Below are 27,537 nucleotides of genomic sequence, written 5' to 3'. Positions count from 1 at the left end.
CACTTGCCATCATTGTATAGAAGAGATACAGTACCGGGCAGAATATCTTGTTCTTCATCTTGACTTCAGCAATGCTGCACATGCCACTTTTGTAAAACTCAGATTCTGAGTATTTCAGGAAATTTCTTCCTAGGATGCTTTATCAAGCACTTAACTTGCTTCTGTCATCTCAGCAATTGACTCAAAATCCACCACCCCCTCAGGATATTGCATTAATAACAGCACTGCTAATTATAATTGCAAATTTTCAGACAACAAATTGATTTTTGGCGTAGGCTTTCTGCAGAAAGCAAGTTTTTTTGTGTGTGAAAAGCAGACTTCTCTTTCTGTGGGATGCTGCTTGCCTCCTGTGAGGTGCTGAGTTCTGTCACTTCCCATTATGTTCAGTGGGGCTTTATGAGCCCAGAGCTTGCTGGAGGTGGCAGCACCCTGTGTGAGCCACCCCTCAGTCCAAGCTGGTGACATTTTGCCTTTGGCCAAGCCATCACTGATCATTATGGACCTTGTGCTTTCCAAGAAGAGCAGAACACAGAACCAGGAGAACTAACCTGCAGTCAGACAGTGATATAGAAATTACAGAGAAAAGACTCTGTACTAGAAGGAGAATGTGCCTTTCCTCAGATGAATAGAGAATGTATGCTTACATATATGTGGTAACCTGAAAGGAGGGAATAAAATTCCTAACCACTTGCATATCTAGACTAAATATGTGTGCAGGTTCAAATACTTCTACTTCTTTCAGTAGTAAACTAATAGCAGTTCAACTATTCAGATGATATTTAATTTCTCAGAAAAAAATCACGTGCGGATAAATATATCTAAGTGGGAAGAACTGACTTGAGAAGCCTTGCAGAGCATCCTGGTGTGATGATTTCCAGGGCCTCCCTGGGCATTCAACAACTTTGCAAATGTATCTTCTTGTGTAAGTGCCCAGGTAACACAAGGCAATGTCACACAAGTGTTTCTCTTTAATTGCACTGCGCTTGGCTGGTTGAATCTTGTCAGTGGAGGGAAGGGATGAGATGAAGGAAGCAGCCTGAGGAACTGTGTATAAATCTCAGTTGCTGAGGAGGATGCTAGAGGATACTCTACAGAGCACAAATTCGGAGTGGGAAGCACCGACCCAGAAAGATAAATTTCCAAAGCCTTGCAATTGGAGGAAAAATGAATTCAAAAAATGGACCAAATTGGCATCCCAAGGCCGCGGAATTGTAAATTTTGAACGAGATAAAATTAGTAACCATTGGCTCCAATACTACAGACGCATACCTCACAGGAAACTCCTCACTGCACTACAACTCAGGGCCAACGTTTACCCCACAAGAGAATTTCTAGCCGGGGGTAGACAAGATCAATACATCAAGGCGTGTCGGCACTGCGATGCGGACATTGAATCCTGCGCCCACATCATCGGCAACTGCCCAGTGACACAGGACGCCCGAATCAAGAGGCACAATTACATCTGCAAACTGCTTCTCGAGGAGGCGAAAAAGAAGGAATGGGTAGTGTTCAAGGAACCGCACATAAGGGACTCCAACAAGGAACTGTACAAACCTGACCTGATATTTGTGAAAGATGCCTGTGCACTTGTTGTGGATGTGACAATACGATACGAAGCAGCCAAATCATCGCTGGAGGAAGCCGCTGCAGAGAAAGTGAACAAGTACAAACACCTGGAAACTGAAGTAAGAAATCTCACCAATGCAAAGGACGTTGTTTTTGTGGGCTTTCCCCTAGGAGCGTGGGGGAAATGGCACCAAGGTAACTTTGAACTTTTGACTGAGCTTGGCCTCTCCAAATCGAGGCAAGTGAAAATTGCAGAGACTTTTTCCATAGCTGCGCTCTTTTCATCTGTGGACATTGTACATATGTTTGCCAGTAGGGCCAGAAAGTTATGTAATTCAGGTTAGATGCTTAGTTTATGTACTTCTTGTTTTGTTTTGGACTTTGATATTTTTGTTATTTTTGTATGATTGCATAGTGCTCTTTTTTATACTGTTTTGTTTTAATAAAGTAGACGACAGCTAGGGACGTAGGGCAGCCACAAGCAGTTAGGTAGCTGATAGTGAGTAGGGACAGAATTTTATTATTTCATAACGCGTCAATTAACATCTGATTTGGACCAATTCACCGGACTTGTCCAAGGTAGACGGGCCACCTTTACTTAACCTGGAAAAGGAACATATATAATTTATGTGTGTTTGTAAAATAGCAGGGAAGTGTCAGAGAGCAGCACTTGCTGGTGCTGTGTTTAGACTGACCGTAGTTTGGGTTGGCACCAGGCCAGGCGGCTGGCTTCCAGGCTTTCCCAGCGTGAGGAAACCACACATGTTGGGACTACAAGGGTCTGAAGTGTGTCCTTTGTACTCCTCTGGAGTACGAGTTGTCTGGAAAAAATAATCTGCTTACACACAGCCACTAAAACAAGTAGAAATTGATTGGAATATTACGTTCTGCCTATAAATGATGTGTTTATTAATGACTTGGAGGAAAGAGTGTGGCAAGCTGAGGGGGCAAGAGAAGTATAACAACTTTGAGACTAGAATGCAAGATTGTTCTTAGTTTAGGGTTTCCTTTCTTTAAAACAAAGCTGAATATTAACTTTCAAATCCTCTGTGCTGGGTAGATTCATCTTATTTCAATAAAGCTCTCAATTTCAGATATTTGTTTTGTTAGGAGCTACTGATACCTTCAAAAGCCAAATCAGAATCCCCAATAATTTATTCTCATATGAGGATATAATTACTTGGCAAGATTATATTTTAGAGTCTGAAGCTCTCTATTAAGACATTTCTGGAATAGTATTCAAAGAAGCATCCAAAGCATTGCATCCTGCTCTCTTCTCTAATGTATACATATGTATAATTTAATAACTTCCTTTTAAAAACCTGTTTATTTACCTAAATTAGTTAATTTGACTTACATAGATTAAGTTACGGCTTTATTTCCTGGCGTATTTTTCCTTATGAAATAAATCAATAGTTCTGGTGGAGTCCAAATTTCTTAAATCATTATAGTTGTTATTCAATATATTGTGTAACAGGTTGAAAACTTCCTTAGCTGGCAGCTTGAAAAAAAATCTGTCCGGTTTCCAGTGCTTGCAAACCTCATTATAAAGCAACGATAAGTACCACAGTGTAATAAGCAATTCTTCCAGAATGACAGGCGAATGCAGAAAGCTAAAGTGATTTCTGTAGCAGGGATATATTTTCTCTGAAGTTTTCCTGTACAGCAGCCTTTAGTTTCTGTTGCTGGAGCAGCATTATCAAGTGCCACAGTCTTTTTTTGAAAGATCCTCACGTGCCTGACAAATTCTGCAAGCTGTTTGCAAACTGGAAGAATTGTGATTTCTTCCTATGAGTGAAATAAAGATGGTCAGTGAAAGAAAGCAGTTCTACTGAAGGCCTCTGTGCCATTACCACCTGAAGTGCTGTGTAAAACAAAAGAATGCTTAATAGCATGAGAAGCTAGAAAGCTGGAGAAGAAATTCTGTAGGAACACCAGGCTCTGGGATCCTGCTGGAACCATTACTTTCGTACATCGAATTTTCTTGCAAGTTTGCTTAAAGCCTTTTCTATTTCAGTCCTTAAGCTAAATAAATAGGAAATACAAAATGTTGTCAGCTGGGTAAACAGTGGGTAAATAGCTGCAAAGCAGTGGTGCCCCTTTCTGTGGCTGTGCTAACAGTACACGCAGGGTTACATGTCAGAGCGATTATCACGGTGTGATCCGCAGCGCAACCCGCCCAGCTCCGCGGGAATAGGAATGCTATCAAGGCCTGACAAGCTTTTGAAAAGCTGCCAACCTGCAGGAGCTGTCAGTGCTAGAAGACACAGCCCCATGTGGGCCAAATAGATAAACATGTCAGATCCCCAATAGCAGCTTTGGAACAAGTTGTTTTCATCTGTCCCAGTGTGCACTGGCTCTGGGTCACAAATTATCATCCCTTGGAGCATCCTTGGTTTGTAGTTGCTACTGTTTTTCTGGCATGTACAGCCAGCTTGTGACATCCTTGAATGCCCTCTTGTATTGACTATTAACTGTATTTCACAGGGAAAAATATACATATGCATAAATATATATTTATTTGCTGGGTAAATGCTCATGAAATAGCTGCGTGAATTTTTTCTATAACTCCACTGCTTGCCAGCAGTTCAAGTGGGCTTGTATTTCTGCACTATTTACAGTGTGACCCACCCATCTCTGCAGGAAGGGGAACATGTATGCAAATACATATCCATATTTATGTAAAACAGCACCCTTGAGGTGCAGGAGCAGAATTTTACATTCATTGCTCTGAGAAACTTTCTGTCAGTCTTTATAAGCGTGGTCTCATTTAGGAATGAACCCAGTGGGAATTTAGCCAGTACTGAAAGGAAACTTTGGTTCTTGCCATCAGGCCTGAGCCTCAGGAACACATACAGAGTCTGAGGTGTTTATTGCAGCCTTGAAACACAGTAATACCAAGTTGATTCTTCTTAAAAAAATATGTGCTGCTTATTCTATAGCTCAGAGGAGGTTAGCTTCCTGCCTGTTAGCAAAACTGCAGTCTGAGAGTGAAGCTTTCTTGACCTGTCAGAAGAAAAAGTTTTCCGGGAAACATAATTGAAGGCCAAAGAGTCATGTGGAAACCACTGGAGATATTTAAATTTATGAAAGTGGGGCATTAGGATAACCTAGGATAAACCTAGTGAAACTTCAGGTTAGGGACTTCCAGAGGTACAGGTGATATCTTTGTGCTTGCTAGCCCTTGGAGGGGAGCTGTTTACTCTATAAAGTTGTTTGACAGACTTAAATTCAGGCACCTGTGTAGACAAAGTGAAAGCTTTTGAAATGTGTTTACAGACACAAAAGAATAGATAGAGCAAGACATGAAGAAAGCGGTATGAATCCAGAATGACAACAGTCCTAGGTGGAAGAGTGTGTCTCTGTTATTTCCTTTTGCATTGCTGCCATAAATTATGTTCCCATAAACATCCGCTGTCATTTTTGTATTTTACCCATGTGTGTAGTTATAAAGAATGGCCAGTATCCTGATCTCTGAAAACATTTCCTTATATTGGTCTTTGGCTTTTTCAAAGGTAGGATTTTTTTTTTAGTCTGAAGTGCTAAACATGTCAGGAGCAATGCCATTTACCCTAAAAATCCTGGTGTATAGTTTTAGGAGAAACAGACAATAGTCAGAAGTCTGCTGTGGTCACAATGTGGAAAATGAAGTATAGAAGCACTGAAGCCTTTGAAGAATTAACCCAGTGTGAATCAAATCAGCATCTAGTCTATTTTCTTTAAGCTTTCACATGTGCTTATAACATACACATGAAAATGCACTTTTCAGAAAACCCCTGAGGCTGGAAGCATTGGCTGCTACTGAAGTTCTGTTGGAGACCACAGTTTAAGAGGAGAACTGGGGCATGTGGAGATGTTGCTTTGTCACAGACATGCAATATTAAAGCCCATTTGGTTCTAATATCAGGTTTCATTCTAACAGCCACCTGCCAAATTTAAGCTACCAAAATCTTGTGAATGTGTCTTCCAAATACACAACTTTTATTTTCCTCTGACTTCCAGTGCATTTTACTCAGTTTGACAGCTCCATGAAAATAAAGAATGCCGCGCACTGACACTGGCATTCTTGCTGTGTTGTAAATCACTTCGAAACAAGTCTCATATTCTCTCTTTCCCCCATCCTCTTACATCAGATTATATGTATCAGAGATCCGATTTTCTGTTACTCTGAAATAATTGGAGATGGAAATTCTGGTTAATTTACTTCATGGATGTGTGTTGCAGGTATGGGAAATAGTACTATAGGTAAAGGTCTGTGGCAGATGTAAAAAATATTAAGGATACATTCTTGGCTGTTAAGGATCCCTTAAGTATTTCAGGGAGTTAGCTAAGCCTTGATGAAACTGCTATAAAGAAAGGTAGATGGAAAAACTCTAAGGACAGCCCAGTTAGTTTTCAAATACAGGGAGAAATATAGATGAGAAACTTACATGTATCAGCTTCCTTTGTTTGCTGATGACTTTAAAATACTGAATTCCAGAGTACAGCAATTACAGTGGGAGTCAGTTACAAGACCTGCTTGGGGTAAAATTCCTATTAGGATTTGTGTGTGAGAACAATCTGTCCTGTTCCCCAACCAGTGGACTTCCATACTTCTCACATTAATGCAGCAGATGTGAGATATTTAGAGAATAACTGGTATATGACTATGGTATGCTAAAATCAGGTTATTTTCTCATTAATTAGTGCAGTTGGTTAGAGCATGGTGCTAATAATGTCAAGGTCACAGAGTCAGTCCCTGTACAGGCCATTCATTTGAGAGTTGAATTCAATGATCCCTGTAGGTCCCTTCCAACTACAAATATTCTGTGATTCTGTGATTCTGTGATAATTTTAACATTCTTTATTTTCCACTAAATAAACACAGAATGCATTAAGTTCTTTCCCGCGTTTTCTGGGAAATTCAGTAAATTTTTAGTGCTTGCAGTAACTTTCAGTGAAGTGGCCTGGGGTCAGTGTACAGCAGTGACAAATGTCCTAGTTCTCAGGATGCAATCCATGAACACCCACTCTTGTTTCATTGGGGCATGACATTTGTGATACTGTCTTATGCAGCAGGGGGACATTCTTATTGGATCGCTGCTGTACATTTTCTCAGTGCTCCTTGATCTTCTGTTTTTATTTGCCTTTGTTTTTTGAGCTATGAATTACAAATTTCTTCAGAAAATCAAGAAAATAAATTTTTAAAAAGTCACATTATTGTCATTCTACTGGTGGGAAAATTGAGACCTGACTGTCACATATAGCAAGGCAATAACAAAACTAGGATTAGACTGTATCCTGGTTTACTTCAGTCTGTTTGGCTCATGGTGCCTTTTTACTGTATTCATTTTATGGTCCCATTGAGCTAAGTCATGAATTTTTGTGGTTTTGGTTTTTTTTTTTCACACAGTGGGGTAGTTTTTCATGGAGAAGATTTTCTCAGGGGGAGTATATTGCATATGCCAACGTGACAAAGGGTTTACAACTCAATCTGGCTTTGTTCTTCAGAAACTGCAGTTGGGACTGTCATATGGGGAATTTACCCATACCAATGAGCCTAAGCTTCTGAGTTATGGTGTACATGCTTCACAAAGCTTAATAAGACATTTTGATGCCCAGAAAGCTGTAATTTTATTGCATACCTTCCCTCAAGCATCAGTATGATGAATATCTAGTACACAGAATGAAACAAGGAAAGAAAGTTGGCCTTCTCTTTCTGCATCAAGCAGCTGTTAAAAATCTGTGTTTTCATCTAAATGCTTTTCTCACTTTTTATTCCTTTAAAATAGGAAGGGAGCAATCGCTTTCTCACCAGGCCCCAGATTTGGTATGTGAGTGTTTTGAGAGGTGCTGATCAGCTGATGTCCTTCACTCCTGCTAGGGACACACCCTGCTGGTGCTCCATGCACCACTAGCCGAGCGCTTCACAGAATCACAGAATAATGAGGTTGGAAGAGACCTCTAAGATCAAGTCCAACCTATGCCCTAACACCACAACCAGACTATAGCACCAAGTGCCAAGTCCAGTCTTTTTTTAAACATATCCAGAGATGGTGATTCCACCACCTCCCTAGGAAGACAATTCCAGTATTTTATTATTCTTTCAGTGAAAATTTTTTTCCTAATACCCAACCTAAACCTTCCCTGACGTAGCTTGAGACTGTGTCCTCTTGTTCTGCCAGTTGCTGCCCAGTGGAAGAGATCGACCCCCACCTGTCTGCAGCCTCCCTTCAGGAAGCTGTAGAGAGCAATAAGGTCACCACCACTTTGGGGTGTCTGGTGCCAGGGGCTGCACTGACTGAGAGGTGCAGCAGCACGTGCCTGGCATCAGGCACGGGAGAGGCTCTGGTGAAAGCCCCAGGGCTGCTGAAAGCCGACAGCCTCCGTGGGACACTCAAGTGCTTGCTGCTGGCATGAGCGTGGCTGTCCTGGGGACGTGAAACTGGCAGGAGTCAGGTTGGTCAATTGGTCTCACTCCCTGCTATCAGCACCACCTCCCTCATGGAGCAGTTATTCCTTTTGTGACCCAGCTGTTCTAAGTGGCCCTTTGGGATACTTCATGCAACTTCTTTAGGAATGTTGTTGCTGTGGGACACATCCTTGTTACTCCAATGTTTCAGATTTAATTTTTGTTAAAATCTATGATCTGTGATATATATTTATTTATGAGCAGTTTATACCCATTTCCTCTGGCTGTTTATAATTCTGGTCTTCAGAGTCCTTTGACTCTTCCTGCCTAATTTAACCCCACTTGTATTAGTGGTGCTTCCCAACTTTCTGTCACCTGCGTGTGTCGTGGCAGAGTTCTGGGTTTTTAGCACGGCTGCTGAAGGGTACATGAAACAGGATGAGCTCTGACACTGTTTCTTGAGGAACTTCATGAGTAGTTTTCTACCTCAAGTTCTTTACTTATTAGACCATTTTTTTTTTCTTGTACTAGTGCCTGTTTTTTGCAGCTGAGCTAATCAGTTTCCAGGTGACAATTTAGTAAATACTTAAGTGGAGCCATGGGGAAGAGCAGCTCTAGCACCTCAATGCACTTCAGCTGGGTTATTGAAGTACAATATTAGAGTGAACCAATGTCTGTTTACCAAGTTATGTTTTTTCTCTACCACACTCCATTTTCATTGGAAACTTGTATTATCTCTTCCCTCACTAAAAACTTGTTTTGAAACCTTACAAACAGATGAAGACCAATGGCTTTTTTAATTGTTTAGGCAGTTTACAGTCTTCCTCTTTTGTATTTTGGACAATATATAACATTTCCACTAATTTTATGAAGTCCTGCACCATGCTAGATTTAGAAGCCCATCTAGAAGTGATTAATGAAAAAGCTGTAATGTCACACAACTTTTTTTTTTTGTAATCAGACTTCACTTTTATTTTGAGAACCCCTTCTCCTAAGGATTTATAGTCTGAAGTGTTAGCTTAGGAACAAAATCTGATACTGAGATAGATACATAGATACTGAAAAATGAGTAAAATACCAGCGTTAATAATTGATGACAGATAACAGCTCTTTTGGAATGAGAAGAGTGGATCCATATATTTTACACACACACACACACACACACACACACACACACACACATATATATATATATGCACACACACATAGGTATATACTTATATGTGCATATATTTTTATATATATATATAGCATCCACATGCCAATTTATATATCTATATATAAAGAATACACATTTTTAACAATTTTTGTTTTCCTTTTCATTCCTTTCTCATAGTAAAAATGCCTATTTAGTGGACAGGAAAATGTTACTTTTAGAAATCTGCTGCTCCTGATTTAAAAAGACCTTTGTGGTTTTAAATGTTTTGTTTTAATCAGAAATCAATTCCCATCTACCCTTTAAAGTGATACCTTATCTGTCCTATGCTTATGTACTGCTTAATTTCATACTCCTGGGAGGTATTCTTTCTCTCTGATAGTAAAGAGCTTATTAACTTTCATTTATTAGGAGAATTTAATTTCTTTCCTGTTGCTAAATTTAAGAAAATATTTGAAGAATGATTTAAAAGTAATGTTAAGGTTGGTTTGTTTTTTTTTAACTGGGCAATAGAAGATAAAATCTGGAAATCATGACAGTAGCCAACCTTGGAATTTTGATATGGTTATTTTAAAATGAAAATAAACTGAAGATTAAGACAATAATTCTATTTAAGTATACAGTTCACATATTCCAACTCGTTGCATTCTTGCCTTAAATTTAGTAACTCCATTAAGATATTCTAAGATTTTTCCAGACATTTCAAATACAGATACACATATACTATGAAATATATTAAATATATAATTTGTACTGTTTGTAACACAAAATGATTATAACTTAAGTCAATGTTGTTGTCACCTTTAATATATAGTGCCTTGGGTTATCTGTCTTTTGTTTCCATTCCTTGAAATTTTTGCTTATTGAGGAATTTGGGGAAAAAAAATCATTTGTTATTAAGTTCTTAATATTGTGAATGAAGCAGGTAAATAGAAAAAAAATTAAAAATTTACCAATTTCAAAGCTTCAAACTGTTTAAAAGTGCAATGATTTTAAATCTAACAGAAACTACAGAAGCATGTGGTCTTACTTTTTTGGGATTTTGTAAAACTAAGTAACTCATCAGAATAAAATATAACAATAAAACTTAATTTCACCCCCTACAGAAAAGTCAATACAGATGTGTAATGTTACTTGTGTCAGGGTTTGAGAGAACCAGACCTGTGGTACTGTTACACAGCATGTCCTATAATAAAAAATGAGGTTTATGCTTTCTTGCTCAGCACATCAACTCATTATTTATTATGCAATTTTCTTGATCTATTACAATTTAGAACTGACAGTTTCTGGGAACCTCTCATTTCTTATATGTAATGCAAATAAATATCACTTTTACTACCCCATATATAATTACAAATTGATTTTCAAGTTGGATCATTTAGCTTCACTTTTCATTGTCTAATGTGGCCTTATAATGCTAAATACTGAGTCTGTTGAGAAACTAGAGAGTAAAACAATTGATTTTTTAATATAATTGTCTGTGGTCAATTACCATAAGAAGTGGGGGTGTGTGTATTTCCGCCTTGTAGGACAAACAGTAATTTCCATGAAGGAATCTGTAGAAGAATGGAGAGTAAGTCAAGTCCATTAACACTTCTGATGCCTCGAAGCAGATGTCTCTGTTTTTAACTCCTCCAGTTCTTCTGTGTATTTGACAAGGAGAGTTGGGCATTTTCAAAAGCCGACAAAGAGACATCCTGTCTGCCTAATTGGATAACTCAACTTTTGCCAAACATCTCCCAAGCCCCTTGGCCTCTAGGCTTTGCTGTAAATGATTCAGGGATCTTGGGCAGAATTGGGCATAAAGTTTATGTACAGGAGAACTGACAGCTCAGACAAATCTCCTTGGCCAGGTGTGTTTGGAGATCTGTGATCTCACATTCATCTGTCTCTTCCTTCTGATCAGCTTTTCTTCACTGGTACATTTTCATCAGCTTTTCTTCTTAAACTTAACCTGTGTTGCAGTGGTGACTCATCCCACTCTGCCCAGGCAGAGACCAGACTGGACCTACCTTCAGCCCTTCCTGATATTCCCAGTACTTTACTCTGTGCTTCCTGGCACTGTGCACTGTGCCGCCCACACACCCTGGCACAGCTGATTTCAGATTGCTTTTTTTTTATACCTCATTCATAGGTATGTGGTCAGAATGATGACCACATCATTCTGAGAAAATGCCCTGGGAAAGCAAAGTTATGCTCCGCTGCTGCAATGCTGCTACACTGTTTTATCTCTGACTCTTTGTAAATATTGTAGAGGGTTAAGGTTTAAGTAACTCAAACTTCATTATCTCTGCTAAGAGGTCTTTATCAGAAAGGTAACTAAATTCATGTGTGTCCTAGGGTGACTGTTATAGTGTTTGTATCTCCAATCGTGTGTTCTGTTTACATTTAATATTATGTTCTGTGCTTTCAGAACTGACTCTGAAAGTAAAGGTTTGTTTTGCTGTGTTATCATCTAGTTCACCTCCCCCCATATCTGCTGGAAAGCTAGAAAAGGCTAGGGCTGGCTAGCTGGCTTTGCTTTGCTTGCTTGCTTAGCTTGCTTGCTTTACTTACTTGCTTGCTTGGCTTGCTTGCTTTGCCTGCTTTCTTACTTTACTTCCTAGTTAGGTTAAGCAGTCCAATTCTTTCCCTGGACTGTTGCTTTTTTTTTTCCTTTCCTCTTTCTAAATATCATCCAGCCTGCTCTGGACTGGGATCTGGGAAACACCAAAAAACACCAAGAGCCTGCATTTAGAAATCTGCAGCAGCCATCCCCAGTGCTGGAGAGCAATCCCCAGCGTCCAGACCCGAGCGACCACTCCCAAGAAAGACCTTCTAGATTTGTTCATCTCTTCAGAGGAGTAAAAGAGTTTTGTTGTCAACTTGTATTGTTAATTGTTTTAGTGCTGAAGAGTGCTTTGTTGTTAAATAAACAAGTTCTTTTCCATTTCTCTCTCAGAAGAAATTTTTCCCTAAACCAAGTAGGTAGAGAGGGGCCGTGAGAGTTTATTTCCTAAGTTTTCCCCAAATTTGCCCTAAACTAAGACAAATATTTTGGCGCCCAACGTGGGGCTCGAGAGAGTAGAAAAAACCCTGTTGTAATCATATTTTTGTTCCAATTATTTTATGTGAGTATAGAGCAATTACTAGTTATGTTGTTTGAATTAATATTGTCTCTTAGGGTAAAGGCCTGCATGTGTCTCTAGTCCCTAGGGGTTTTTCAGATCTTAATCCCCCTGTGGTCCCTAGGTTTATTTTTTTTTCCAAGAATAGCTCCGGTATTGTCCCTAATACGTAAGTTTTGCAGTAGAAAAGCACTAACCAAAATATCCATTGTGCTGTGCTTAAGTGTAATAGCTTCCAGAGAGTTTATAAAAGTGCTGAAGTCTGTTCCTGGAATATATGGTTCATAGTTATAGTTATACAGCCAATTTGTTAGAGGAGAAGTAAGGGATGAGGCTTTTCAGCCTTTGCTTTCCTTCTTCTCCTCTAAATTTGTTACCTCCCTATTAGAAAATATTCAGTTTCCCCTGACTATTAAAAAGACCATCTTCCTAGTGTTTAATCTAATAAGCTTTCTCTATACAGTCTGCAGTCTCTCTAGAATAAGGGCTGAGATTTCTAGAGGGGCTAATGAGACCTCTAACCCAAGAGTAAACCCAAGTATGAGAAATCCTGAGTAATGTGGGAAATGGGAAGAGATAAGCCAAATCTTAAAAGAATTTTCTGACCCTATAGCCTAAGACTTTCCTAGTGAACAAATTCAGAATCCGGCTGAGGTGGCAAAATACTTGAAAAAAAAGTGCCATGATAACTCTAAGGAGAAAAAGATCATTGCAGTGAGCTGGGCCCTGGCATATGCTTATCGCACCCTGCTAAATACTGTAAAGCAGCAGACAGAAGAAAGGGGGCAGGGAGATAAATCAGCAGCTATCCCAGTCACTCAGGCTGCAGCAAACACCCCCGGCTCAAAGCCAGCAGCTAAACCAAACTCAGCAGCCAAGCCTCAACCAATGGCTGTTGCTACTAGCACAAAAAATAAAAAGCGCACAGAAAAGACCAATCGACCAGTAGATGATAACGATAATAATAATAATGCAAGAGAGGGACCCTCAATGCCTGCTGACATAAAATCAAAAGTCAAAGCAACTAGTACAAGATCAGAGGCCAATACTGAGTCCTTTTCCCTAAAGGACCTTCGTGGCCTGAGGAAGGATTATACCCGACGACCTGATGAGTCTGTAATTAGTTGGTTGGTCCGTCTTTAAGATGCTGCAGGCAAAGCTACAATTCTAGATAGTACTGAGGCAAGACATTTAAGATCCCTGTCACATAATCCTGTCATTAATCAAAAAATAATGAGGGGGGCTAACCCTCACAGCCTCTGGGCACGAGTTCTAAAAAGTGTAGCACAAAGATACCTGTATGCAGATGATCTTTATATACAGCAAACCCAATAGAAAACTATAAAACAAAAAATCCAACGTCTGAGAAAAATAACAGTAGCAGAGATTATCTTCTCAAATAAAATAACAACTAAAAATCCAAACTTAATACCATGTACATCTGTGATGTGGCAAAAACTTGTACAGCTTAAGCCACATGACTATGCTTCTACCTTAGCAATAATAAAACAAAATAAAAGAGATAAAACCGTACTCGAAATAGCAAAAAAACTCCGAACATATGCAAATACTATACATAGCCCAACCCATGCCAGAATTACAGCAGTAAAAACACATCTGCAAAAATTAAAAAATAAAATAAAAGAAAATCATAAGAGACTCAGGGAGGAGATAAAGGAAGACCTTCTCCAAATCTCAGCAATACAGATCAGAAGTTCTGATACCCAACGTAAACATTCCTCAAATAATAAGAAAAAGTACACCCCACAAACTGAGCTGTGGTTCTTCCTGCGCAATTGCAAAAAAAACATTAAAAAATGAAACAGAAAACCTACTAGTGCTCTGGCACAACGAGTGCGTAAATTAAAAAAAAGTAAGATTCAAAAAAGAAGTGCCACCAAAAAAAAAGCAGCTCCAATTGCCCGTAGCCAAACTGTCAAGCATAATAATGATAATAACATGTCTGATCCCCTTGAAAGAACTTCTAAGACATACGCCCAAGGCAAAAAAGATAACCAGGCTTAGAAGAGCCCTACCTCTAGCCAGATAGAAGCAAGAGAAAACCGTGTTTTCTAGACTATGTAGATTCGCTAGCCTAACACATCAAACCCACAAAAATAGAAAGCTTTAGTTAATACTAGTACACAATACACGTTAATTCCATCAAAACACATAAAAGCAAAATCTATCTCTATTGCCAATGTGACAGGTAGATCTCAGAACTTTACTGTAGTAAAAGCTAATGTAAATCTGACAAAAAATAAATAAAAAAACCACCCTATTATAACTAGCCCAAAAGCCCCATATATTTTAAGCATAAATTACCTTCAAAAAAGATATTTTAAAAACCCAAAAAAACTCAAATAGACATTTAAAATAGCAGCTATAGCAACAGAGGGCATCCAGCAACTAAACACCTTACCTAGACTGTCTAAAAATCCAACTACAGTAAAACTTTTAAAAAAAAAAGAACAAAAAATACCAGTTGCCACTTCAACAGTGCATCATCAACAGTACAGAACAACTCAAAATACTGTAGTTCCCATCCATAAGATAATCCAAGAGCTAGAGAGCCAAGGGGTAGTCAGCAAAACCCACTCACCCTTCAACAACCCCATTTAACCTATGCGTAAATCTAAAAAAAAATAAAAATTAACTATAAACTACCGTGCATTAAATAAAGTAACTCCACCACTAAGCGCTGCTGTGCCAGACATGCTAAAACTCCAGTACAAGCTGGAGTCCAAAGCAGCAAAGTAGTACGCCACTATTAATATTGCCAATACATTTTTCTCCATTCCTCTAGCAGCAAAATGCAGACCTCAGTTTACCTTTACATGGAAAAGAGTACAATATACCTAGAACCGACTGCCCCAGGAGTAAAAGCACAGTCCTACCATCTGCCATAGACTAATCCAGACTGCACTAAAAAAGAGTAAAGCTCCAGAACATCTACAATATATTAATAATATCATTGTGTAAAGAAACACAGCAGCAGAAGTGTTTAAGAAAAGAGAAAAAATCATCCAAATCCTCCTAGAAGCTAGTTTTACCATCAAAAAAAGTAAAATAAAGGGACCTGCTCGAAAAATCCAGTTCTTAAGAGTGAAGTAACAAAATAAACAGCGTCAAATTCCTACAGATATCATCAACAAAATCACAGCCATGTCCCCACCAACCAACAAAAAAAACCCACAAACTTTCTTAAACGCCATTAGTTTTTAAAAAATGCACATTCCTGAGTACAGTCAGATCATAAGTCCCCTCTACCTAGTCACCCGCAAAAAAAATAATTTCTGCTGGGGCCCTGAGCAGCAGCAAGCTTTTGCCCAAATAAAGCAAAAAATTGCTCATACAGTAACCCTTAGCCCAGTCAAAACAGAACCAGATGTGAAAAACATACTCTACTCTGCAGCCAAAAACCATAGTCTGTCCTGGAGCCTTTGGCAGAAAATACCTAATAAGACTCAGAGCCAACCACTGAGATTTTAGAGTCAGAGCTACAAAAAGTCTAAAGCTAACTACACCCCAACAAAAAAAGAAATCTTAGCCGCCTACGAGGGAGTCCAAGCCGCCTCAGAAGTGATTAGCACAAAAACACAACTCCTCCTGGCACCCCGACTACCAGTGCTAGAGTAGATGTTCAGAAAAAAAGTTCCCTCCACCCACCATGCCACCAGTGCTACATAGAGCAAGTAGATTGCTCTCATTACGCAGCATGCCCATATTAATAAACTAAATCGCCCTGGGATTTTAAAAATAATTACAAATTAGCCCAAAAATAAAAGTTTTAGTATCGCAAATAAAAAAAAAAAAAAAACAGTGACACGGGCTAAAAAAGCTCCACCATACAACCAACTGCCAGCAGAAAAAACACGCTATGCTCTCTTCACTAACAGTTCCTATCGCATCATAAGAATAAATCAGAAATAAAAAGCAACTATATAAAGTCCCACACGACGAGTTGCAAAAGTAAATCAAGCCAGTTTGCTAAACTCAAAGCCGTTCAACTAGCCCTAGACATTACAAAAAAGGAGAAGTGGCCAAAGCTCTACCTCTACACTAATTCATAAATAGTAGCCAATGCTCTATAAAAATAGCTAAAAAAATAAAAAAAAGCTAACTAACAGCATAAAAAAAAACCAATTTAAGCTGCTAAAAAGTAAAAAAATATCACTACCCGGGTAGAGAAGCTACCTATAAAAGTTCACCATATAAATGCCCATGTCCCCAGAAATAAAGCTAATAAAGAGCAGCAAAACAATCAGCACATAAATCAAGCTGCAAAAATAAGAGTATCAAAGATAGACCGATGTGGTGGTGCGTTATCTTATGTTTTACTGGCGTTACGGTTGTACGGGTCAGTTTTTCTGTTTTTGTTCAACTTTATAGTTAGTATGTTCTATGTACCCCCCTCTCCCTTTCCTCTATTGGTACTGCCCCATCCCTTCCCGCCTTTCCCCTTGTCAGTCACCAGACCACTCCCAGTCACCCCACCAAACCACTCCCTTGTCTCTACCCAGAAGCTCTGCCAATCACCCGGCGCCCCACCCCGAGATCCAGAAACTTCCATCCAGGGCGTCGAGTGATTGGGTGAAGGCCCAGGGCCCCTCCCGTTCCATTGTTCTATTGGCCCCTTACCTCGGACCCCTCCCCATGGAGCCACCCACACTTTTCCCCTATTGGTCCCAGTTCTCTCCGCCCCCCACCCTATATAATCCTGTGTCAAGCAGTTTCTCTCTGCCTTCTTTGGTTGGCACCCAAGCGTTAGTTGGATCCTCGTTCGTTTCTCCCTCACCCTGAGGGAAAATAAAAGGATCATTCTGCCCCCAGAGAAGGACGCTTCCTTTGTCATCTCTTCCGCGTGTGGGTCTCGCTTTCCATCGCCCTCGGCGCCAAAGATCCATCCCGAGCTCTCCAAAGCCTCCCCTTGGAGTAGCCCAGCGGAGGGCTCGGGGAACCTGCTCGCTCCCTCCGGAGCTAGAGCTGAGCCGGGATCGACCGCCTTTCCGGAGGGAACGCGGCAGCGCCTCAATTAAAAACACAAGGGGGAATTATTCCTAGCACAATAAGCCCATGATGCCTCAAACCATCAGAATAAAAATGCCACTTATAAGTAAGCACGAGACCAAAAAGTAAATCTAACTATAGACAATATTTCTCAAGTTATCCATAACTGTAAAACATGCACTACCATCAAACAAGCCAAGCAAATAAAACCCCTGTAGTATAATAAGCAATAGTCAAAGTACAAATATAAAAAAGCCTAGCAAATTAACTACATCACACTACCCCAAACACGCCAAAGCAAACGCTACGTACTCACAATAATAAAAGCCACCACTAAATAGTTAAAAACCTACCCTATGTCTCATACTACAGCCCATAACACCATCCTAAGCCTTAAAAAGCAAGTCCTTTAAAAGCATAATACCCCTGAGAGGATTGAGTCAGACAATAAAACTCATTTCAAAAACAGCCTTATCAACACCTGGGCTAGGGAACATAACATTAAGTGAATATATCACATCCCCTACCATACACCAGCTGCAGGCAAAGTAAAAAAGTACAATAAACTATTAAAAACCACCTTAAAAGCATTAAGTAAGAAATCTTTCAAAAATTAAGAGCAACATTTAGCAAAAGCCACCTAGTTAGTTAACAGCCAAAGTTCCACCAATCGAGCAGGTCCTGCCCAGTCTAAACCCCTAAATATAGTAGACAAAAATAAAGTCCCAATAACACATGTCAAAAATTTATTAAAGAAATCAATGTAAATCAATCCTGCCTCAAATACAGACAAACCCATTCATAAAATTATCTTTGCTCAAAGACCAAATTATACATAGTAAATAATGCAGAAAGATAAAACAACACAATGTATACCTCAAAAAGATCTAATTATAAAGTAAAACTATTATGCAAATATCACTATTTACTAAATATTACTGCCAATGTCTGTGCATAAAACACACAGACATAAAAAAAAAGAAAATGTATAAGTGTCAAAAATATAAATAAGTACAAAATACAAGTTTTAACTTAATAGAGTTTTTACATGATGTTGAAAATATAAAAATAAAGAATAGAATGTCCTAAAGTAACTATTATAGTGTTTGTATCTCCAATCATGTGTTCTATTTACGTTTAATATTATGTTCTATGCTTTCAGAACTGACTCTGAAAGTAAAAGTTTATTTTGCTGTGTTATCATCTAGTTCACCTCCCCCCATATCTGCTAAAAAGCTAAAAAAAGCTAAGGCTAGCTAGCTAGCTTTGCTTTGCTTGCTTGCTTAGCTTACTTGCTTTACTTACTTACTTGCTTAGCTTACTTACTTTGCCTGCTTTCTTACTTTACTTCCTAGTTAAGTTAAGCAGTCCAATTCTTTCCCTAGACTGTTGCTTTTTTTTTTCCTTTCCTCTTTCTAAATATCATCCAGCCTACTCTAGACTAAGATCTAAGAAACACCAAAAACCACCAAAAGCCTGCATTTAAAAATCTGCAGCAGCCATCCCCAGTGCTGGAGAGCAATCCCCAGCGTCCAGACCCGAGCAACCACTCCCAAAAAAAACCTTCTAAATTTATTCATCTCCTCAGAAAAGTAAAAAAATTTTATTGTCAACTTATATTGTTAATTATTTTAGTGCTAAAAAATGCTTTATTGTTAAATAAACAAGTTCTTTTCCACTTCTCTCTCAGAAAAAATTTTTCCCTAAACCAAGTAAGTAGAGAGGGGCCGTAAAAGTTTATTTCCTAAGTTTTCCCCAAATTTACCCTAAACTAAAACAATGTGAGAGGGAATTAATTTCCTTGCAAAAATCCAATACATCCATTTTCACTGGGAATCAAAGAGGAAGAAGTAAAATCAAAGTGTTTCCAGATTGAGAGAAACAGTGACTGTAGGTTTTGGGAAATAAAGGTACTTGAAAAAGGACACTGGCTTTTTGCTTTCTTACCCGTGGGGACTGAGCCTGTGTACGTCAAGCCACTTCTACAAGGTGCCAACAGCTGGGTGAAAGGGAATATGACAGCAGTCAACTACTCCTGTATGCCACTGGGTTGTGCATCTTTCCTTGGTGATGTTTTTATTTCTGATGCGTATTGCAATAATTCTTCATTCTTATATATTTGCTATTAAAGATTTTGTAAAGCGTGATTGGAGACTATTCTAAAGCATTTGTGGCTACTAATGACCTGCTGACTGGTGCCTGGGACTTGAGACAATGTACTAATCAATATTTGCTTAAAAAGGAGTGTGGTTTGTAGTGTTTTTACTATTAGTTATAAGAAATAACAGTTTTGTCTTGTCAAATTTAGAAATAAAAAATACTTATTTTTATCAATGTTGTTGTAGAAGAATTTCTATTTAGCTTCTATTTTAAATTTATTAGAATCAAACCTGTACTCGATCATATCCAGTCTTGACTGCTTAATTGAAATCAGTGAGGCAGAACCTGAGCTGTTGTTCATTTATATTTCTTCACTTACATAATTTGGATTACAGTAACTGGTAGTATTTTGCCATCTGGATTCATCTACATCAAAACCCATTTTTCAGAATTCTTCAGGGCAGATTAAAAAAGAAAGAGGAACGATATCAATATTTAATGCCAATTAACTAAGGTCCCCAATTCTGCTCTAAACTTCTGTTTCATTTTCTCAGTAAACTTACTTAATGTTGATGGGTGACATTTTTAAACCACGCACTGTTGATTTCTGTCAAATGTACTTTTTGTTCTACTAATTTCCCTTGAGCTACCCTTAGTTTTTTGAGCCTAATTCTTTTCATTTGAAAATTGGCAGAAAGAGCTAAGTATTTTTTTATAACAGTTATGCCAAGTCCACTGGCCTAGATTCTTCACAAATGTAATTTGCCTGGCTTTGCAATCAGTTTAGTTTCCAGATGATTTGGCTCATCATAACTTTGAGGAAAACACATAATAGTGACAAGGTACCCTGGCCAGATTAACTGAATGCTTTTTAAAAGTACAGGTAGCCAATGAAGAAATAAACAAAGATCGGTGGGGTTGATTTGAAACCTTGTAACTTTTTGTCATAGAATCTTGCATTTGAAGTCATTTTCATTTCAATTTACAGGCAAGGTTTTTCACCTGCATAAATCTGTTTTAACTGTTTATTCATGGACTAATTAATCTGTCAGTCACAGGACAGGTTATAATCTTCATAATCTTTGTTTTATTTTAACTGTGTTACAGATTTACTGGCCTGCAGCAAAAGAAAAGGTAGAATTATGCAAATTAGCTGGGAAAGATGCCCAGGTAAGTATGATGTATATTTTTTATTATTGCTGAGATTTATTAATATCTGTGTGTTTGTTAGTAAATGCACAAAATGCATTAGTAAGGTCGTGTTACACTTCTTCTGAACTAAGTGTTTTTTCTTAATTTAAAAAAATAACATTTCTATTGTTTCTTAAATATTAATATTTTTAAAAATTCAAAATTGCATCAATATTTCCTTTGATGTAATAAATGCAGCTGGGAGACAAATGGACTTACCTCAGAAATGTCTACCAGGCAATACTTCCATTAGATCCTCTCTTTTCACATTAAAATGCTTCTTTTTATCTTGGAAGTGTCCTGAATGTAACTTCATTATAATTCATTAAAAAAACAGAGTAGTAAAGCAGTGTACAAATCAACTTAACTTGCAGACTGCTTGAGTTAGGGTTAAAAGAAAATTTCAGACTCAATGGCTTTTCTGTGGAACCACAAATTTTCTTTAGGAAGTATATTTAAGGTACATACGTGTATACAATACAACTTTTATATGTTTTGCTTACCACAGATTACATCATGTGTCTAGAGCCCACTATGAATGTAACCATTTTATGGCTCTAAAATAATTTTTTTCTCATTTTGTCTCAGAAAAAAAAGTCCTAATTTCTATCCAGCATGTCAGTTACCAAGGTAGATTGCAGCTCAAAACACTCTCAGCTCTCTGCCTGAAGAATTTCAATTTCTTATTCTAATTTGTTGCTACCATTGTCTTTACAGCAGTCAAAACCTAAACAACACCTTTGCTGAGCACCGGAAATTTTCTTATAGGGGTGTATATGGAAGATTTGTTCTGTTTCTATAGTAAAAGAAGATTGAAAGGGTCCTGGGAGGGAAATATTTGTTTTGGACTCTCACTTAGGTGTAGGGTGATATCTAGAAAGTATGAACAGATTCTTTGTATTCCCTCTAAATACTTGTTTTGTTTTTCTGTATTAATTTCATTTTGGGGAAAGCTAGAGCAAGCCTTGTCCTCCAGCCCATGTATCATCCTTGGAGCACACAGCATCTGCCCAGCAAGGACCAAGCCCAGCTAGAGCCAGGACAGCTCATTGGACTCAGAAATAACCAAATAAGAGTCACCAGTAAGGTGTGGCCGGTGCAGAGACAAAGCATACCCACTGAAGTGCGTTGAAGCCTTTCAGCGCACCACAGTTACTTTAATCATGTAATCTTTGGTGTTAAAGCACCCTGAGCTGGGAAGCAAAGGCAGGAGGATTGGTAGCCAGACAAACCCAGTGGCTCTGCGACCTCTGCCCAGCTGTTGGCAGGTGTTGTTTGCCAGGACACAGGCTGAACAGATACCCTCCAAACTGTGCTGTGAGCACACAGCTTCTTGTGGCTGTAAGCATTACAGCAGAATTAGGTTTGCATGTCTGATTGATGAACTGCCTGGTAGATAGCTGCTGTCAAATTGTAGTTGTCACAGCTTTGAACTGCTTCGTGAACAGTCCCCGCTACAGTAGTTTTAAGTACACCAGTGCTGTGGCTGTAATTTAGTAGAATGTATAACGTGGAAAAAAAGAATAAACATGAAAATTAACCTTTATCTTTCTTTTTCCAACAGACAGATTGTGCCAATTTTATCTGTGTTCTTCAGCCTTACAACTGGACCCATGTTTATGTCTGTGGCACAGGAACATTTCACCCTCTGTGTGGATACATTGAACTTGGAACTCACTAAGAAGTAATTTAACTTTCTCACTAGTGTGACATGTCAAGGAATAGCCCTCATCTTGTTTAGCATTCATCATAGATTGGAAAATTGTCGGAATCTGTGGGTATTGGTGATTCCGAGATTGTAGAAAGTCTCTGTCTTTCTGCCCCATTGCCAAAGAAGAAGCCATAATTCGTCTGCGCTGTTTTCAAGGTTGTTTATTCTGTTTATCTCTAACATGTTCTGCTGCCCTGCCGCAGCTCTGTCCTGCAGGGCAGCGTGGGGGGCTCTGCCCCCAGTGGGATGTTACAAACATTAAATACCACAAACTACCTGTGCTGGATTTACAATAACGTGCCAATATCTGTCACCTACGTTGAACAGCGTGTCCCCAGCCTAAACCAATGGAAAAATGCCAACACCACAGTGAAACATGGAGGGCATGAAGAAGGAGAAAAAGGACAAGGCACACCCAATTTCCTCCATCTTGTCCCCTTTGAACCCCTAATCTAGAAACCTAAAATTTTACTTTTGCACTCGTGCCACACTTAATTATTACTCGTATCAAACACTCAGAGCTTGTAATTCATCCTGTAGGATTGAAAACTCTTTTCCATGGACAGAGATCAGAGACAATGTCTCTGGGGGCTCTGTACAGGGGGTTCCTGACCCCTGCCAGGGTCCCAGACCATCCAGGGCAGCCAGAGGGAAGCCCTGGATTCCCACACTGTGGAGCTTCTGTCTTCCTCTGTCTCTCCTTCCTCTCCTTCTAATGCTCTTTATATGGAACATTTTTGGGTACCTGAACAACTTAAGCCTTTAAACCTTTCCAGACTAAATGGGCTGAGTGAATGAAGTTACTCCTATGACAAGTGATTTAAACTGGATTGGTTTTGTATTAAATGCTTTTCCAAAGTTTCTTGTTCTTTTGTACTTTGCCAGTGAAATTTTGGGGGTCCTGAATGGGCGCTGAGGGGCACTTGGGGATCCCGGAGGGTCTGGGGGACACTTGTGGGACAGATGGGGGCGGATACCGAGGGTCTGTGGTGCGCGGGGCATGATGGGTGTTGTAGTCCCGGCTTTAATGGGGCTCTATGGGGCCGCAGAGCATGACGGGAGTTGTAGGCAAAAGAAAAGATGGCGCAGGCTCCAGGCACCGCCCCCAAAGCCATGATCCCTGGCGCTGATTGGTTGATGGCCGTGATGGGCGGGAGCCTCGGCAAATGGGAGGCAGCAGAGACGGGAACAGCCCATTCAACCTCTCCAGTCTCTCCCATTACAGCCCAGTACATCCCCCGTGCCCCTCCAATCCTTCCCAGCACAGCCCAGTTCATCCCCAGTACAGCCCAGTACATCCCCCGTGCCCCTCCAATCCTTCCCAGCACAGCCCAGTTCATCCCCAGTACAGCCCAGTACAGCCCCAGTGCCCTTAAAATCCCTCCCAGTACAGCCCAGTTCATTCCCAGTACAGCCCAGGACAACCCCTGTGCCACTCCAGTCCTTCCCAGCACAGCCCAGTTCATCCCCAGTACAGCCCAGTACAGCCCCAGTGCCCCTCCAATACATCCCAGTACAGCCCAGTCCCTCCCAATACACCTGAGTTAATTCCCAGGCCCTCCCAGTTCCCCCCAGTGCCATCCATATTCCGCTCCAGTGCCCCCCAGTTATCCCCACAGCGTTCCCGCCCACTGTGGGGCAGCGGCACAGACGGAATGTCCTGCGGCCCAAATCCCTGCTCCTGCCACACAGTGCCCAGCCTTCTCCCCCTCCTCCTCCTCTCCCAGCACGGCACAAATTCCAGCTCAGAGGAGGCTTCCCCAGAGAGGGCTCCTGCTCCAGCCTGAGTGTCCCTGCAGAGGAACAGGGCATCTTTCAGGCACTTCCACAAGCTCAGGGTTCTTACTTCATGGGGAATCTGGGATGAAAATGGCCTTGTTAGGAAGGACAAAAGCGGAGGGAATGGGTTGGAAATTATTAGTAAAAATGTTCCATTGTACAGGGAAAGTTCACAAAATCATTCCCTGCTTTTTTCCTTTTCAGATTCTTTCAGCCATCCACTGAGAGGATGCTTTTCATGCACTGATTGTACTCTTGATTCATATCAGTGCTCGAGAGGTGGAAGCTTCTAAACTGAACACAGAAACAAACTCCCTCTGTCAGCCCATGTTCATCTTCTACATCATTTTCAAGATGTCCACGGGCATGTTGGAACGATTATCACACTGCTCTCCATTTCTGGCTGCAGGCTCGGGAGATTCTTTCTCTGCATTCCCTGACAATTCCTGGGAGCCCGTCATGGTTTCTTAGGCTAGAACAATAACAGTGAAAATCTCACCAATGGCACAACTGCCCAGCCCACAAGGAAAAGAAAGAACAAGCTATAAAGTTCTTCAAATATTTGTCCCACTTTTCTGCAAGAGTCGAGCTGCACACACGGTGTGGGAAGCCAAGAGAAGCTGCAGCTGGTGGCACATCTTGTGACAGAAACTGCTCAAAGCTTCCTCATTCTCCAGCAAAGGTTCTTGGAAAGAGCAAACAGGATTGTGGAGAAGATTCTGGGAAAACTGAAAGAGTTTTTAAGAAATGAAATGAAAATGGAAAGAAATAATCCAAGATGTTTTTCTCTGTTAATTTTTATGCTCCCCTTTTCCATCTTACACTACTTCCCCATCCCATTAATTGCAAATGGATCTCACTTCTAAGATCCACAATTTGGCAAGTTTTAGACACTCTAAAATAGCATGAGCTACACACATTTTACCTTCCCCTGTTTTTTTGGTTTTTTGTTTGTTTGTTTCTTTGTTTGGGTTTTTTTTTGGTTTTGTTTTTTTTGGGGTTTTTTTGGAAATCAATGATGGATAGGTACGTGCAGTTCTTGGGTCAGGTAAAAATTCAGCATTCAGGGAATGTGCTCCGATAGTGTTTGACCCTCAGCAGGGACAATGCACAGCAGTGACCGAGGGGATTCCTGTGCCCCTGGGCAGGAGTCCAGACTCTGGGTTTGGGCTGAACAGGGCAAAGTTCCCGTGTTTGGACAGAGGAAGGGGCTGTCCCTGGGGCGCGCGGGGCTCGGCTGTGGGGCAAGCGGGGAACGGACACGCGGACAAACGGCCTCGGTGCTTCAGTTGCAGAGGCAGCAGCGGCGGCGGCGGCAGCAGTGGCGGCAGCAGCGGCAGCAAAAGCAGTTTTTCTCTTCTTTCTCTTTCTCTTCTTTCTCTCCGGCTGTGGGACACCTTCCTCTCGGTGTCCCTCACCCGCTGTCACTCCCCTTTCCCCGCCTCCTTCTCCCCCATGCCGGGCCGGGCCATGCCCCCGGCCCGCCCCCGGCCCCGGGCGGGGCTGCCCCGTCCCCGCCCCGCCCGTCCCGCCGCGGTCTCGCCTCCGCCCGGCTCTGGGCGTGCTGGCGGTGGCGCTGCTGGGCGGGCATCAGTGCCTGGGGCTGGGGCGGCATCGCCGCCCTTTGGCTCCGCCTGGCCCGAGCCCGGCCCCGGCCCCGGCCCCGGCCCCGGCCCCGGCCCCGGCCCCTCCCGGGCCCCGCGGAGGACACACGCGGCACGGCCGCGCCCGCCGCCTCCGCCGCGGCTTCCCCGGCCCGAGCTCCGCTGCTCAGCAGCGCAGCCGCCGACCCCGAGCCTCCCGTGTCCCGTTCCCGAGACCGAAGGCCTGGGGATGGCCGGCCCGAGGCGGTTGAGGGGCGCTCGGGGGCCGCTCCTGGCCCCGGGCCGAGCGCTGACAGCCGCGTCCCGCCCGCAGGGAAGGCGCAGGAGGCGCTGCAGCAGCGCTACCGAGTGGGTTCGCTGCTGGGGCGCGGCGGCTTCGGCAGCGTCTTCGCAGCCACGCGGCTCTCGGACGGTGCCCCGGTGAGCGGCGGGGCCGGCGGTGGGCGCAGGAGGAGGAGGAGGAGGGGGATGGAGGAGGAAGAGAAGGAGGAGGAGGAGGAAGAGAAGGAGGAGGAGGAGGAGGAAGAGAAGGAGGAGGAGGAGGAGGAGGAGGCGGAGGAGGAGGAAGAGAAGGAGGAGGAGGAGGAGGAGGAGGAAGAGAAGGAGGAGGAGGAGGAGGAAGAGAAGGAGGAGGAAGAGGAGGAGGTGGAGGAGGAGGAAGAGAAGGAGGAGGAGGAAGGAGGAGGCGGAAGGAGGAGAAGGAAGCAGGAGGATGGGGCTCGGCAGGGCGGGCGGCGAGCTGAACCCGGTGGTGCCTTTGGTTTGCAGGTGGCCATCAAAAGGGTGCCACGGAACCGCGTCCGGCACTGGGACGAGCTGGTGAGTGAGCGGGGCCAGCGGGAACAGCCGGGCTGTGCCGGGCGGGGATGAGGCGAGGCCCGGCAGGGGGGAAGCCACCAGGACCCCTCGATGGGGAGCGGGCGTGGGGCCAGCGCAGGGCGCAGAGCATCCCGGGCTGGCTGAGGGGTTCCCCAGCCCTGGCACGACATCAGTCCCACTGGTGGCACCGTGGTCCTCCCGCAGCCCGATGGCACCAGCGCACCCCTGGAGATCGTGCTGCTGGACAAGGTGTCCACTGGCTTCCCTGGTGTGGTCCAGCTGCTGGAGTGGCTTGAGCTCCCCAACAACATCGTGATGGTGCTGGAGCGGCCGGAGCGGTCTCAGGACCTCCTGCATTTCATTCGGGCACGGAGGTTCCTGTCTGAAGAGGTGGCACGGCAGCTGTTCCGCCAGGTGCTGGAGGCCGTGCGGCACTGCAGCAGCCGTGGGGTCCTGCACCGCGACATCAAACCAGAGAACATCCTGGTTGACCTGGCCACTGGCCAGGCAAAATTGATCGACTTTGGCTGTGGCACCTACCTGCAAGACACAGCCTACACTCACTTTGCAGGTGAGCCTGGGCAGGGGTGTGCTCCCGGTCCCACCATCTCATGGCCCAACATCTCACAGGCCAAGCTGGGTGTGGCAGCGAGGATTCTCCCTTTTGCTGCCAGTCAGGGTACTGAGCCTTCCCCTGAGTTGCTTTTGAGCGGGGCTGGGTGGGGAGGCATCTTCCAGCCCCACTGGCAGCCTTTGCCCACCACTCTGCCTGGGGCTGGGGTTGGAGCAGCAGCAGCCAGCCCAACAAAAGCACCTGTGGGTGGGGGTAGCATAGGAGGGAGCCAGAACCAGTGCACCAGCCAGTTTGGTGTGCAGGTGAGAGGAAGGGCTTGGGCTGCTCCACTCACCTTGTTTGCCTTGGCTTCATAATATTTTTAGGGCACTGCAGGCAGGGAGGATAAGGAGATGATTTTTCCCCCAGCCCTGAGTGGGTTTTTGCTTTGCATGTCAGAGGGCTTCTGCTGCCCTCTTCCAACACCAGTGGCTTCTTGTCCAGCCCTGAGTTTGTACACATGTCCCAGGTGCTGGCGAGAGTGCAGCAG

The 27,537-nt window shown here is 42.3% G+C and overlaps 1 long non-coding RNA gene across 1 annotated transcript in view; it reads left to right on the top strand.

Annotated features, from left to right (window-relative positions):
- LOC140680782 (uncharacterized) overlaps nucleotides 1-23,090 on the top strand; it is a 38,029-nt gene extending 14,939 nt beyond the window's left edge. Inside the window, exons 3-4 of the long non-coding RNA XR_012052179.1 lie at nucleotides 20,438-20,500; nucleotides 22,086-23,090. This is a non-coding gene — a long non-coding RNA (uncharacterized lncRNA). The remainder of the gene's footprint in view (nucleotides 1-20,437; nucleotides 20,501-22,085) is intronic.
- Nucleotides 23,091-27,537: the final 4,447 nt, after the last annotated feature.

Source organism: Taeniopygia guttata, chromosome 28, assembly GCF_048771995.1.
Source record: "Taeniopygia guttata chromosome 28, bTaeGut7.mat, whole genome shotgun sequence".
NCBI classification, from domain to species: domain Eukaryota; kingdom Metazoa; phylum Chordata; class Aves; order Passeriformes; family Estrildidae; genus Taeniopygia; species Taeniopygia guttata.
The sequence above is the reverse complement of the archived record's forward strand: the minus strand, read 5'-3'. Positions and strand labels throughout refer to the sequence as shown.